The sequence below is a fragment of the Canis aureus genome, chromosome 27 (genome assembly GCF_053574225.1).
Source record: "Canis aureus isolate CA01 chromosome 27, VMU_Caureus_v.1.0, whole genome shotgun sequence".
Taxonomy (NCBI): domain Eukaryota; kingdom Metazoa; phylum Chordata; class Mammalia; order Carnivora; family Canidae; genus Canis; species Canis aureus.
Genome location: NC_135637.1, coordinates 44,644,236 through 44,657,853, shown reverse-complemented (window position 1 = coordinate 44,657,853; position 13,618 = coordinate 44,644,236). Strand labels below are relative to the sequence as shown.

At 47.2% G+C, this 13,618-nt stretch overlaps 1 long non-coding RNA gene across 1 annotated transcript; it reads right to left on the bottom strand.

Annotated features, from left to right (window-relative positions):
* Positions 1-453: 453 nt before the first annotated feature.
* LOC144299355 (uncharacterized) lies at positions 454-4,105 on the bottom strand. Its single transcript, XR_013366106.1, has 4 exons — positions 3,577-4,105; positions 3,234-3,404; positions 1,661-1,730; positions 454-1,125 (listed from the first exon to the last, which is right to left on the bottom strand). It is a non-coding gene; the product is annotated as an uncharacterized LOC144299355 (long non-coding RNA).
* Between the last annotated feature and the right edge of the window lie 9,513 nt (positions 4,106-13,618).

Sequence of the window (13,618 nt, the reverse complement as noted above, 5' to 3'; positions counted from 1 at the left end):
TGGGGGCTCCTTTGCTTGCCAACTCGGTGCTAGACACAAAGAGGATAAAGTCTTCAGGTGGCAGCCGTGGCTTCTAACTCTGTGGGACTCCTCCGCTCACCAGTGGATAGTTGTGGAACCTAACCAACGTTATCACTTGGTGGGTTTGACAGAACTTACCTCACAAGATGCAGTTCTGGGCATGCGGTCATGTCATGTCCAACGGTCTTCCACCAGGGCCCAGCAGCATTACAGGAACGGCTTTATGAAACATATCCGAGCCACCTCTGTGGACAGCATGGGTTTGCTCCAGACTCCTGGAAGGTATCGTTCCCTACCCATGATACACCCAATCTTCTGAGATCTGCTCAGTCTTATGCCCAAGTAACAAGGCTGCTTTCAACTGCAGCTTAGACTCTGCTGCTCTGCAGAGAACTTTCCTATTCTGGGATACACTCAAAAGTCAAAGTCTTTTTGGGTTCAGTCAGTTAAGAGTCTGACTTTGGTCAGGTCGTGATCTCAACGTCCTAGAATGGAGCCCTGCGTTGGGAACTTTGGCTCAGGTTGTGATCTCAATGTCCTGGGATCGTGCCCTGTGTTGGGATCCGTGCTCAGCAGGGAACCTGCTTCTCCCTCTCCCTCTGCTCCTGCCCTGTGCTCTCCTTCTTTAACAAATAAAACCTTTTTTTTTTTTTAAGTGGCAGTCTTTTGTGTCACCTGGTATACAAGGCAGAGAGTGTTCTGAGATGTGGAATATGTTGTCTCCAAAACCTGAAAAGTCCTCTCAGGCATTGTGCTTCCTTCTCTGCAGGAGATTCAAGTGGTATAACTCATGTTTTACTTTGGATGATAGGACCCAGCATGTCCCCAACTGTTGGGGCACTCAAAATTGTTCTCATGTGGCAGATAATCGAATCTTCACAGGCATCTTCTCCAACAATGGAATGCACGTTTCTTACCAAGGCTTCCAATGTGCCAGACATTTCCTGTAATCTAACTCCATTGACAAGCTATCAGAGGAGCAAATCGGCACAATGTTCTTCAGATACCCAGGTGGTACGTGAACTATGACAGACTGGAAAGGTACAACCCTGGAGCAATGGGAAATGCATACTGTTGTCTGCTCCATGTGAATCCAAACGGTATCTGATAGGGATAGAAAGAAACACATTTGCCAACTAATGTTTGTATACCATGTACCTGAGAAGTCATGAATCTGGCTTGAGCGAAGAGACTACATCTGGCATAGCAGCCTCAGTTGGGGCTACTATCTGGGTGAATTTATGGAAATTTCGGCCAACCTCCAGGATGAATCTGGTTTCTGCAGGGGTAGACAGGTGAATTAAATGGAAATATGACAAGGACCATCACTTGAATCCTTTATATCCTTAAGAGGAATAAAATTAGGGATGCCTGGGTGGCTCAGTAGTTGAGCATTTGTCTTAGGGTCAGGGAGTGATCCTGGGGTCCCAGGATCCAGTCCCACATTGGACTCCCTGCATGGAGCCTGCTTCTCCTCCCTCTGCCTATGTCTCTACCTCTCTCTCTCTGTCTCATGTGAATAAATAAAATCTTTTTTAAAAACAAAGGAATAAAAAAAACACCAAACAAAACAAAACAACAAAAGAGTAATAAAAATATCCGTCATTCCTCCTAGATTGTGATATTGTTTTATACTTACTATTTTGACCAGGGATGGAAACAGGTACAGAGGCCTCCACTTGGCCTCCACAATCATGATAGTTCTGATCCTACAAATGAAAGACGCAATGTGTGTTCTGCATGGATTTTCAAACATTCTATTCCATTACACATCTGCAAACTGAGTAATGTCACACGGTTACCATTGTGAGCTGGATCCTGACCTGGGATTCTATTTATTTGGCTCCCCATAGGCCCCATCCTAACAGTGAGCCACGATTATGTTTTGTATATCCAGAAACTAATGTTAACTCTGACCCTACATCCAACAATATTAAAATTCTTGGTATATTCCCCCTTCCCCAGTCCACTCCTCAAATTACTCCTAGAGTCCAATCCCCCTTGTTTATTTACATTTACCCAAATGTGGGAGGCATTTACCTCCCAAATGGCCACAATGATTCTAGCCTCCTGGTATTCAGTCATTCCCTTGTGAAGTCCCCTGCCTCACTGAGTAAGGCAGACCTGTGACAATCTGTGACAATTACAATGTGTGACTTCCAACGTTAGGTCATAAAAGGCATTGTGACTTCCGCTTTGCTTCCCCTGGATCACTTGCTTTCACGTCATGGAAACACCCAAGTAGCCTTATGGAAACATCCATGAGGCAAGGAATTGAGGCCTCTGGTCAAAAACTTACTGGCCGGGCACCGGGGTGGCCCAAGTCATGATCCCAGGGTCTTGGGGTCAAGCCCCACATCAGGCTCTCTGTTCAGCAGGGAGCCTGCTGCTCCCCCTGCTTGTGCATGTGAGTAAGCTGCCTTGGAAGTGGACATCCCAGGCTCAGCTCAACCTTCAAATGACTACAGCCCCAACCCACATCTTGTGTGCATTCTCAGAGACACCATGAGCCAGCACTATCTGGCTAAGCTTTAACTAGATTTTTGACCCACAGAAACCACGTGAGATAACAAAAATAGTCAATTATGCTACTAAGTTTTGGGGTAACTTATTGCACAGCTACAGGTAAAAGATATGCTGAATAACTGTACGAAAATTCCTGGAAGAATATTTATCCCCTTGCCATACATACATGGTCCTTTGTTCTGGGGACCTGGCCTCCTCTTCAAAGACTAGACAGTCCCAGGCCTGAACACTGACTAGAACTTGGCAAGGGATCATGCCTTTGTATTGAGCCGTCTTCAGCCTCCCATCATCCAGCCTTGATTTCTTTTGATAATAAGAGTACTACTCCTGGTGGCTGACCTTCCATTTTGTACGAAAAACACTGGGCTCTTCAAACCATTTCTGGAACCCTTTGTGGGTTGGTGCCTTGGCTGCCACTCCAACCTCATGGCTCACAGTAAATGGTGTAAACCTGGCCTCTGATGGTTCAATGCCACCGCCTGACCTCAAGTGCTGCAGGGTCCTGTCATCCGTTTCTATGACAGCCACTCTTACTGTTTGTCAGCACTGGCCTATGCACGTACCCCACCACTGAACTGTTTAACGACGCTGCTGTCCCTCTCATCAGCATATTCCTAGAGCCTTGGTAAATGATGTGTTTGTCGGTGCTTCCTGTGGAATATATCCATTTGCTTGGGTTTTCTTACCTTAGAAAGTCATCATATGTATCCCAGCTTCACAATCCCTGAGCGGTTTAGCCTTCAGCTGCCATCTGTCAGGGGTCCAGCAATTTCAACCTCACTGAGCACGGGCCGTAGCTTCCTTTCATGCTTCTAGAAGCCATCCTTGTAGCAAGTTCACACAAACTCCTGCGGTCCCTGACAGAATGTCAAACCTTGTATCTCAGAAGAATACTCCCAAAGCAGTAAATTCACCCTACCCAATCTGAATCCCCCTCTCCTTTATCAAGCACCTATACTCCAGTCCCAAACACGGTCCCCAAGCTGGTACTTGCTGGTTAGGTTGTTCAGCCTCCTTAGGGTGTAGTACCTTCATCTGCCTTCTCAGCCTGAGCGCATCTCCTGCTCTGTTATGCTGGAACATAGCCCCAGTTACACACAAGGGGAGAAACTGGAGAAGAGGGCAAGAAGAGCAAATCCTGTCTCAGTGAAGGATGGCTCTGCAAGTATTCAAATAAAAGACTTTGATGGGGTTTTTGTTTCTTAGGGGGATGGTTTTTTTTTTTTTTTTTTTTTTTTGGTTTTGTGTCTTGTTGTTTTCTTTTTAGGTAGGCCTCATGCCGAGTATGGGGACAGAACTCACCCCCCAAAGTCAAGAACTAAGCCAAGATCGAGTGCAATGCTTAACCAACAGAGCAACCCAAGTGCCCTAAAGATTTTAGCTTTGCTCGTTTTGTTTTTAAGATTTTATTTATTCTTGAGAGAGACAGAGAAAGAGGCAGAGACCTAGGCAGAGGGAGAAGCAGGCTCCGTGCCAGGAGCGCTATGCAGGACTTGATCCCAGGACCCCAGGATCAAGCCTTGAACAGAAGGCAGATAGATGCCCAACTACTGAGCCACCCAGGCGTCCCAAGATTTTAGTTTTTAAGAGAGTGGGAGGGCAGCCCGGGTGGCTCAGTGGTTTAGCGCGCCATCAGCCCAGGGCCTGATCCTGGAGACCCGGGATCGAGTCCCACGTCAGGCTCCCTGCAAGGGGCCCGCCTCTGCCTCTGACTGTGCCCCTCTCTCTGTCATAAATAAATAAAATTTAAAAAAAACTAGAGTGGCTTGGCCCACTCAGTCCCATGGGCTCAGAGGGTTAAGGACGATTTCAGATCACAGGGGCCTCAATGCAGGTAACTCCATCGACACGCCCAGGTGCCAGTCTTTCCCGAACGGGAGGACTTTAGCACAGCAAACCCGCCGTGGCTGGGAGTTGAGGCTTCTCGGGAACTCCGCTTCCCTGGTCAGTAGGTCCCAGGCAGACCCTTAGCTGCTCGGCCCGCATCCCCCGCGCCCACCAGCCCGAGAGGAAGGCGTCCTGGCCGCTCCCCAGCAGCTCCCGAGGCGGGCTCTCGATCGCCAGTCGGCTCCCTGCCTCCGTGCGCCCGGCCCAGCACAGCCGTCCAACGCCGGGGTCCCCCTCGCTAACCACTTACTCGTCAGGACGCTCCCCAGAGCGCGTGATGTGCGCGGGCTCGTGCCCTCCGTCCGCGGGCCGCCCTCCCGAGTCAGCGATTCAGCGCCGCTGACGCCCTGACCCTGACCGTGGGGCCTGCGCATCCGCAGCCCGAGGCGAGGCCCCGCGGGGGGCGGGGCGGGGGCGGCTGCGACCGGGCCTAGCACGTGCCCTCGGGCCTCGGGTCAAGGCGACCAGGCCGCGCAGGTGGCGCAGGCGGCTCGAGCCCGAGAGAACGGCTCCGCCGGCCCGGCCCGTGGTGCCGCCGCCCGCACCCCCGGGGCCGACCGTCCGCCGTCCCGTCACACCCGGGGGCGCGGGGAGCCTGGGCCAGGCTGCGGCACACCCCGCCGTCCCGCGGCCTCGCAGGTGGGCTCGGGGCTCCTGCTCCACGTGGCGAGGCCCGGTGACCCCGGAGCCCCCCGCCGCTGACCATGGCGACGTGGGGACCCGAGTCGTCCCAAGAGCCCGGAACGGAAGGCTCAGAGCCTGACCGCGGCGCCGCGAAGCTTCCTCTGGCTCCCACGGCGGCGCCGGGAGGGGCGGCTTCTCCCTGAGTCACGTGGGGTGTGGGAGGGAAGAGCCTGCGCCCCTCCCCGGGTCACGCGGTCGGCAGCGGGCACAGCCCCGCCCCTTCCGTGGGTCCCCTGCGGGGAGGGCCTGCGCTTGTGGGTTCTTTGGTGGCCAATTAGCCATCATAGAGCGTAACGCCCAGTGCTCATCCCGTCAAGTGCCCCCTCAGGGCCCGTCACCCAGTCACCCCCACCCCCGCCCTCCTCCCCTTCCACCTCCCCTAGCTCGTTTCCCGGAGTTAGGAGTCTTCATGTTCTGTCTCCCTTTCTGATGTTTCCCACACGTTTCTTCTCCCTTCCCTCATATTCCCTTTCACTATTATTTATATTCCCCAGATGAATGAGAACATACAATGTTTGTCCTTCTCCGATTGACTTACTTCACTCAGCATAATACCCTCCAGGTCCCTCCACGTTGAAGCAAACGGTGGGTATTTGTCGTTTCCAATGGCTGAGGAATATTCCATTGTATACGTAGACCACAGCTCTTGACCGGAGGCTCCTTCCACAGTTTGGCTATTGTGGACATTGCTGCTAGAAACATCGGGGTGCAGGTGTCCCGGCGTTTCCCTGCCTCTGTATCATTGGGGTAAATCCCCAACAGTGCAATTGCTGGGTCGTAGGGCAGGTCTATTTTTAACTGTTTGAGGAACCTCCACACAGTTTTCCAGAGCGTCTGCACCAGTTCCCATTCCCACCAACAGTGCAAGAGGGTTCCCTTTTCTCCACATCCTCTCCAACATTTGTGGTTTCCTGCCTTGTTAATGTTCCCCATTCTCACTGGTGTGAGGTGGTATCTCATTGTGGTTTGGATTTGTATTTCCCTGATGGCCAGTGATGCGGAGCATTTTCTCATGTGCGTGTTGGCCATGTCTATGTCTTCCTCGGTGAGATTTCTCTTCATGTCTTTTGCCCATTTCATGATCACATTGTTTCTTTGTTGTTGAATTTATTTTTTTTAAAGATTTTATTTATTTATTCATAGAGACACAGAGAGAGGAAGAGAGAGGCAGAGACACAGGCAGAGGGAGAGGGAGAGAAGCAGACTCCATGCAGGGAGCCTGACGTGGGTCTCGATCCTGGGTCTCTAGGATCACACCCTGGGCTGCAAGCGGCGCTAAACCGCTAAGCCTCCAGGGTTGCTCGCTGTTGAGTTTAATAAGTTCCTTATAGATCTAGGATACTAGCCCTTTATCTGATACGTCATTTGCAAATATCTTCTCCCACTCCGCAGGTTGTCTTTTAGTTCTGTTGTTTCTTTTGCCTGCAGAAGCTTCTTATTTTGATGAAGTCCCGATAGTTCATTTTTGCTTTTGTTTCTTTTGCCTTCGTGGATGTATCTTGCAAGAAGTTACTATGGCCGAGTTCAAAAAGGGTGTTGCCTGTGTTCTTCTCTAGGATTTTGATGGAATCTTGTCTCACATTTAGATCTTTCATCCATTTTGAGTTTATCTTTGTGTATGGTGCAAGAGAGTGGTCTAGTTTCATTCTTCTGCATGTGGATGTCCAATTTTCCCAGCACCATTTATTGAAGAGACTGTCTTTCTTCCAGTGGATAGTCTTTCCTCCTTGATCGAATATTAGTTGACCATAAATTCAGGGTCCACTTCTGGGTTCTCTATCTGTCTACAAGGCGGTTCTCTATCTGTCTACAAGGTTCTCTATCTGTCTACAAGGCTGTCTACAAGGCGGACTTGGAATGGTTACGTGGAATCGGGTGGATGCCAAAGGATTCTGTTTCTGTCAGTCATGCCGAACATGCTGCGGACATCTTCAGTGAGGTATTACAATATCTTACCCTGCCATTCAGTGCATTTCCCGGGAGACTGATCAAAAATGTACAAGCCAAAATGCAGCCGTTCCCCATCAGCCATTTTAACAATCACAATTGCTGTCATTTATGTCAGACATACCTTTACCCAAAACAATCCTCTGTGTCCTTGTCACATCAGGGAAACACAACCGCGGTATAATATCCACTGTATTCAGATGTTGCTTGGAACTGTATGAATTGAAAACTTCTTTTGTCAGCAATGGCAATACATGTGGGAGAAGTTTGTTCAGTTGAAAAAAATGTATTGAGTAACATGATGCATAGGATGATATATTACAGGACTTCAGGAGCTAAGCAAACCTGCTATTTTAAAATCCACGGGAGATATGAGAAGCCAAGCCAGTTGTTAAAAAATAAAATGCGAGGAGGAGGGGCAAGATGGCGGAAGAGTAGGGTCTCCAAATCACCTGTCTCCACCAAATTACCTAGAAAACCTTCAAATTATCCTGAAAATCTATGAATTCGGCCTGAGAATTAAAGAGAGAACACCTGGAATGCTCCCGTGAGAAGAGTTCGCGCTTCTATCAAGATAGGAAGACGGGGAAAAAAGAATTAAACAAAAGGCCTCCAAGGGGGAGGGGCCCCGCGAGGAGCCGGGCTGAGGCCGGGGCGAGTGTCCCCAGGACAGGAGAGCCCCTTCCCGGAGAAGCAGGAGCTGCACCGACCTTCCCGGGCGGAAAGGGGCTCGCAGGGAGTTGGAGCAGGACCCAGGAGGGCGGGGATGCCCTCGGGCTCCCGGGGACACTAACAGACACCTGCGCCCAGGAGAGTGCGCCGAGCTCCCTAAGGGCTGCAGCGCGCATGGCGTACCCGGAGCAGCTCGGAGGGGCTCGGGCGGCGGCTCCGCGGAGGGGGCTGCTCGGCCCCAGGAGCAGCTCGGAGGGGCTCCGGCAGAGGAAGAGGCTCCGTGCGGAGGGGCCTGCGCAGTTCCAGGAGCAGCTCGGGGTGCACAGGCGGCGGCTCCGCGGAGGGGGCTGCGCGGCCCGGGAGCGCGAATCCACCAGCGCAGGCTCCAGAGCACAGGGCGCAGGGACACAGCCCAGGATCCTGCCTCCCCCGGGACAGGCAGAGGCCGGGAGGGCCCAGGACAGCTAGGACGCTCCTGCCCCAGCTGAGCAGATCAGCTGCCCCGCCCCTGGAGCCTCCAGGCCCTGCAGACGGAGACCTCCGGAGTTCCTGCGGGGGCTGAATCCAGGTTTCCTGAGCTGCCCCGCCACTGGGGCTGTCCCTCCTGCGGCCTCACGGGGTAAACAACCCCCACTGAGCCCTGCACCAGGCAGGGGCACAGCAGCTCCCCCAACTGCTAACACCTGAAAATCAGCACAACAGGCCCCTCCCCCAGAACACCAGCTAGACTGACTGACAACTTCCAGAGGAAGCCAAGGGACTTAAAGTACACAGAATCAGAAGATACTCCCCCGTGGTTCTTTTTTTTTTTTTTTTGTTCTGTTTTGTTTTGTTTTGCTTTTTGATTTCTTTCCTTCCCCCACCCCCTTTTTTTCTCCTTTCTTTTTCTTTCTCTTTTTCTTCCCTTTTTTTTTCTTTTTCGTTTCTTTTTCTTCCTTTTTTTTCTCTTTCTCTTTTCTTTCCTTCTTTCTCTCCTCTCTTTTCTCCTTTTCCCAATACAACTTGCTTTTGGCCACTCTGCACTGAGCAAAATGACTAGAAGGAAAACCTCACCTCAAAAGAAAGAATCAGAAACAGTCCTCTCTCCCACAGAGTTACAAAATCTGGATTACAATTCAATGTCAGAAAGCCAATTCAGAAGCACTATTATACAGCTACTGGTGGCTCTAGAAAAAAGCATAAAGGACTCAAGAGACTTCATGACTGCAGAATTTAGAGCTAATCAGGCAGAAATTAAAAATCAATTGAATGAGATGCAATCCAAACTAGAAGTCCTAACGACGAGGGTTAACGAGGTGGAAGAACGAGTGAGTGACATAGAAGACAAGTTGATGGCAAAGAGGGAAACTGAGGAAAAAAGAGACAAACAATTAAAAGACCATGAAGATAGATTAAGGGAAATAAACGACAGCCTAAGAAAAACCTACGTTTAATTGGTGTTCCCGAGGGCGCCGAAAGGGACAGAGGGCCAGAATATGTATTTGAACAAATTCTAGCTGAAAACTTTCCTAATCTGGGAAGGGAAACAGGCATTCAGATCCAGGAAATAGAGAGATCCCCCCCTAAAATCAATAAAAACCGTTCAACACCTCGACATTTAATAGTGAAGCTTGCAAATTCCAAAGATAAGGAGAAGATCCTTAAAGCAGCAAGAGACAAGAAATCCCTGACTTTTATGGGGAGGAGTATTAGGGTAACAGCAGACCTCTCCACAGACACCTGGCAGGCCAGAAAGGGCTGGCAGGATATATTCAGGGTCCTAAATGAGAAGAACATGCAACCAAGAAAACTTTATCCGGCAAGGCTCTCATTCAAAATGGAAGGAGAGATAAAGAGCTTCCAAGACAGGCAGCAACTAAAAGAATATGTGACCTCCAAACCAGCTCTGCAAGAAATTTTAAGGGGGACTCTTAAAATTCCCCTTTAAAAAGAAGTTCAGTGGAACAGTCCACAAAAACAAGGACTGAATAGATATCATGATGACACTAAACTCATATCTCTCAATAGTAACTCTGAATGTGAATGGGCTTAATGACCCCATCAAAAGGCGCAGGGTTTCAGACTGGATAAAAAAGCAGGACCCATCTATTTGCTGTCTACAAGAGACTCATTTTAGACAGAAGGACACCTACAGCCTGAAAATAAAAGGTTGGAGAACCATTTACCATTCGAATGGTCCTCAAAAGAAAGCAGGAGTAGCCATCCTTATATCAGATAAACTAAAATTTACCCCAAAGACTGTAGTGAGAGATGAAGAGGGACACTATATCATACTTAAAGGATCTATTCAACAAGAGGACTTAACAATCCTCAATATATATGCCCCGAATGTGGGAGCTGCCAAATATATAAATCAATTATTAACCAAAGTGAAGAAATACTTAGATAATAATACACTTATACTTGGTGACTTCAATCTAGCTCTTTCTATACTCGATAGGTCTTCTAAGCACAACATCTCCAAAGAAACAAGAGCTTTAAATGATACACTGGACCAGATGGATTTCACAGATATCTACAGAACTTTACATCCAAACTCAACTGAATACACATTCTTCTCAAGCGCACATGGAACTTTCTCCAGAAGAGACCACATATTGGGTCACAAATCGGGTCTGAACCGATACCAAAAGATTGGGATCATCCCCTGCATATTCTCAGATCATAATGCCTTGAAATTAGAACTAAATCACAACAAGAAGTTTGGAAGGACCTCAAACACGTGGAGGTTAAGGACCATCCTGCTAAAAGATAAAAGGGTCAACCAGGAAATTAAGAAGAATTAAAAAGATTCATGGAAACTAATGAGAATGAAGATACAACCGTTCAAAATCTTTGGGATGCAGCAAAAGCAGTCCTAAGGGGGAAATACATCGCAATACAAGCATCCATTCAAAAACTGGAAAGAACTCAAATACAAAAGCTAACCTTACACATAAAGGAGCTAGAGAAAAAACAGCAAATAGATCCTACACCCAAGAGAAGAAGGGAGTTAATAAAGATTCGAGCAGAACTCAACGAAATCGAGACCAGAAGAACTGTGGAACAGATCAACAGAACCAGGAGTTGGTTCTTTGAAAGAATTAATAAGATAGATGAACCATTAGCCAGCCTTATTAAAAAGAAGAGAGAGAAGACTCAAATTAATAAAATTATGAATGAGAAAGGAGAGATCACTACCAACACCAAGGAAATACAAACGATTTTAAAAACATATTATGAACAGCTATACGCCAATAAATTAGGCAATCTAGAAGAAATGGACGCATTCCTGGAAAGCCACAAACTACCAAAACTGGAACAGGAAGAAATAGAAAACCTGAACAGGCCAATAACCAGGGAGGAAATTGAAGCAGTCATCAGAAACCTCCCAAGACACAAGAGTCCAGGGCCAGATGGCTTCCCAGGGGAATTTTATCAAACGTTTAAAGAAGAAACCATACCTATTCTCCTAAAGCTGTTTGGAAAGATAGAAAGAGATGGAGTACTTCCAAATTCGTTCTATGAGGCCAGCATCACCTTAATTCCAAAGCCAGACAAAGACCCCACCAAAAAGGAGAATTACAGACCAATATCCCTGATGAACATGGATGCAAAAATTCTCAACAAGATACTGGCCAATAGGATCCAACAGTACATTAAGAAAATTATTCACCATGACCAAGTAGGATTTTTCCCTGGGACACAAGGCTGGTTCAACACCCGTAAAACAATGTGATTCATCATATCAGCAAGAGAAAAACCAAGAACCATATGATCCTCTCATTGGATGCAGAGAAAGCATTTGACAAAATACAGCATCCATTCCTGATCAAAACTCTTCAGAGTGTAGGGATAGAGGGAACATTCCCTGACATCTTAAAAGCCATCTATGAAAAGCCCACAGCAAATATCATTCTCAATGGGGAAGCACTGGGAGCCTTTCCCCTAAGATCAGGAACAAGACAGGGATGTCCACTCTCACCACTGCTGTTCAACATAGTACTGGAAGTCCTAGCCTCAGCAATCAGACAACAAAAAGACATTAAAGGCATTCAAATTGGCAAAGAAGAAGTCAAACTCTCCCTCTTCGCCGATGACATGATACTCTACATAGAAAACCCAAAAGTCTCCACCCCAAGATTGCTAGAACTCATACAGCAATTCGGTAGCGTGGCAGGATACAAAATCAATGCCCAGAAGTCAGTGGCATTTCTATACACTAACAATGAGACTGAAGAAAGAGAAATTAAGGAGTCAATCCCATTTACAATTGCACCCAAAAGCATAAGATACCTAGGAATAAACCTAACCAAAGAGGTAAAGGATCTATACCCTCAAAACTATAGAACACTTCTGAAAGAAATTGAGGAAGACACAAAGAGATGGAAAAACATTCCATGCTCATGGATTGGCAGAATTAATATTGTGAAAATGTCAATGTTACCCAGGGCAATATACACGTTTAATGCAATCCCTATCAAAATACCATGGACTTTCTTCAGAGAGTTAGAACAAATTATTTTAAGATTTGTGTGGAATCAGAAAAGACCCCGAATAGCCAGGGGAATTTTAAAAAAGAAAACCATATCTGGGGGCATCACAATGCCGGATTTCAGGTTGTACTACAAAGCTGTGGTCATCAAGACAGTGTGGTACTGGCACAAAAACAGACACATAGATCAGTGGAACAGAATAGAGAATCCAGAAGTGGACCCTGAACTTTATGGGCAACTAATATTCGATACAGGAGGAAAGACTATCCATTGGAAGAAAGACAGTCTCTTCAATAAATGGTGCTGGGAAAATTGGACATCCACATGCAGAAGAATGAAACTAGACCACTCTCTTGCACCATACACAAAGATAAACTCAAAATGGATGAAAGATCTAAATGTGAGACAAGATTCCATCAAAATCCTAGAGAAGAACACAGGCAACACCCTTTTTGAACTCGGCCATAGTAACTTCTTGCAAGATACATCCAGGAAGGCAAAAGAAACAAAAGCAAAAATGAACTATTGGGACTTCATCAAGATAAGAAGCTTTTGCACAGCAAAGGATACAGTCAACAAAACTCAAAGACAACCTACAGAATGGAGAAAATATTTGCAAATGACATATCAGATAAAGGGCTAGTTTCCAAAATCTATAAAGAACTTATTAAACTCAACAGCACAGAAACAAACAATCCAATCATGAAATGGGCAAAAGACATGAAGAGAAATCTCACAGAGGAAGACATAGACATGGCCAACATGCATATGAGAAAATGCTCTGCATCACTTGCCATCAGGGAAATACAAATCAAAACCACAATGAGATACCACCTCACACCAGTGAGAATGGGGCAAATTAACAAGGCAGGAAACAACAAATGTTGGAGAGGATGCGGAGAAAAGGGAACCCTCATACACTGTTGGTGGGAATGTGAACTGGTGCAGCCACTCTGGAAAGCTGTGTGGAGGTTCCTCAAACAGTTAAAAATAGACCTGCCCTACGACCCAGCAATTGCACTGCTGGGGATTTATCCCAAAGATACAAATGCAATGAAACGCCGGGACACCTGCACCCCGATGTTTATAGCAGCAATGGCCACGATAGCCAAACTGTGGAAGGAGCCTCGGTGTCCAATGAAAGATGAATGGATAAAGAAGATGTGGTTTATGTATACAATGGAATATTACTCAGCTATTAGAAATGAAAAATACCCACCATTTGCTTCAACGTGGATGGAACTGGAGGGTATTATGCTGAGTGAAGTAAGTCAGTCGGAGAAGGACAAACATTATATGGTCTCATTCATTTGGGGAATATAAATAATAGTGAAAGGGAATATAAGGGAAGGGAGAAGAAATGGGTGGGAAATATCAGAAAGGGAGACAGAACGTAAAGACTGCTA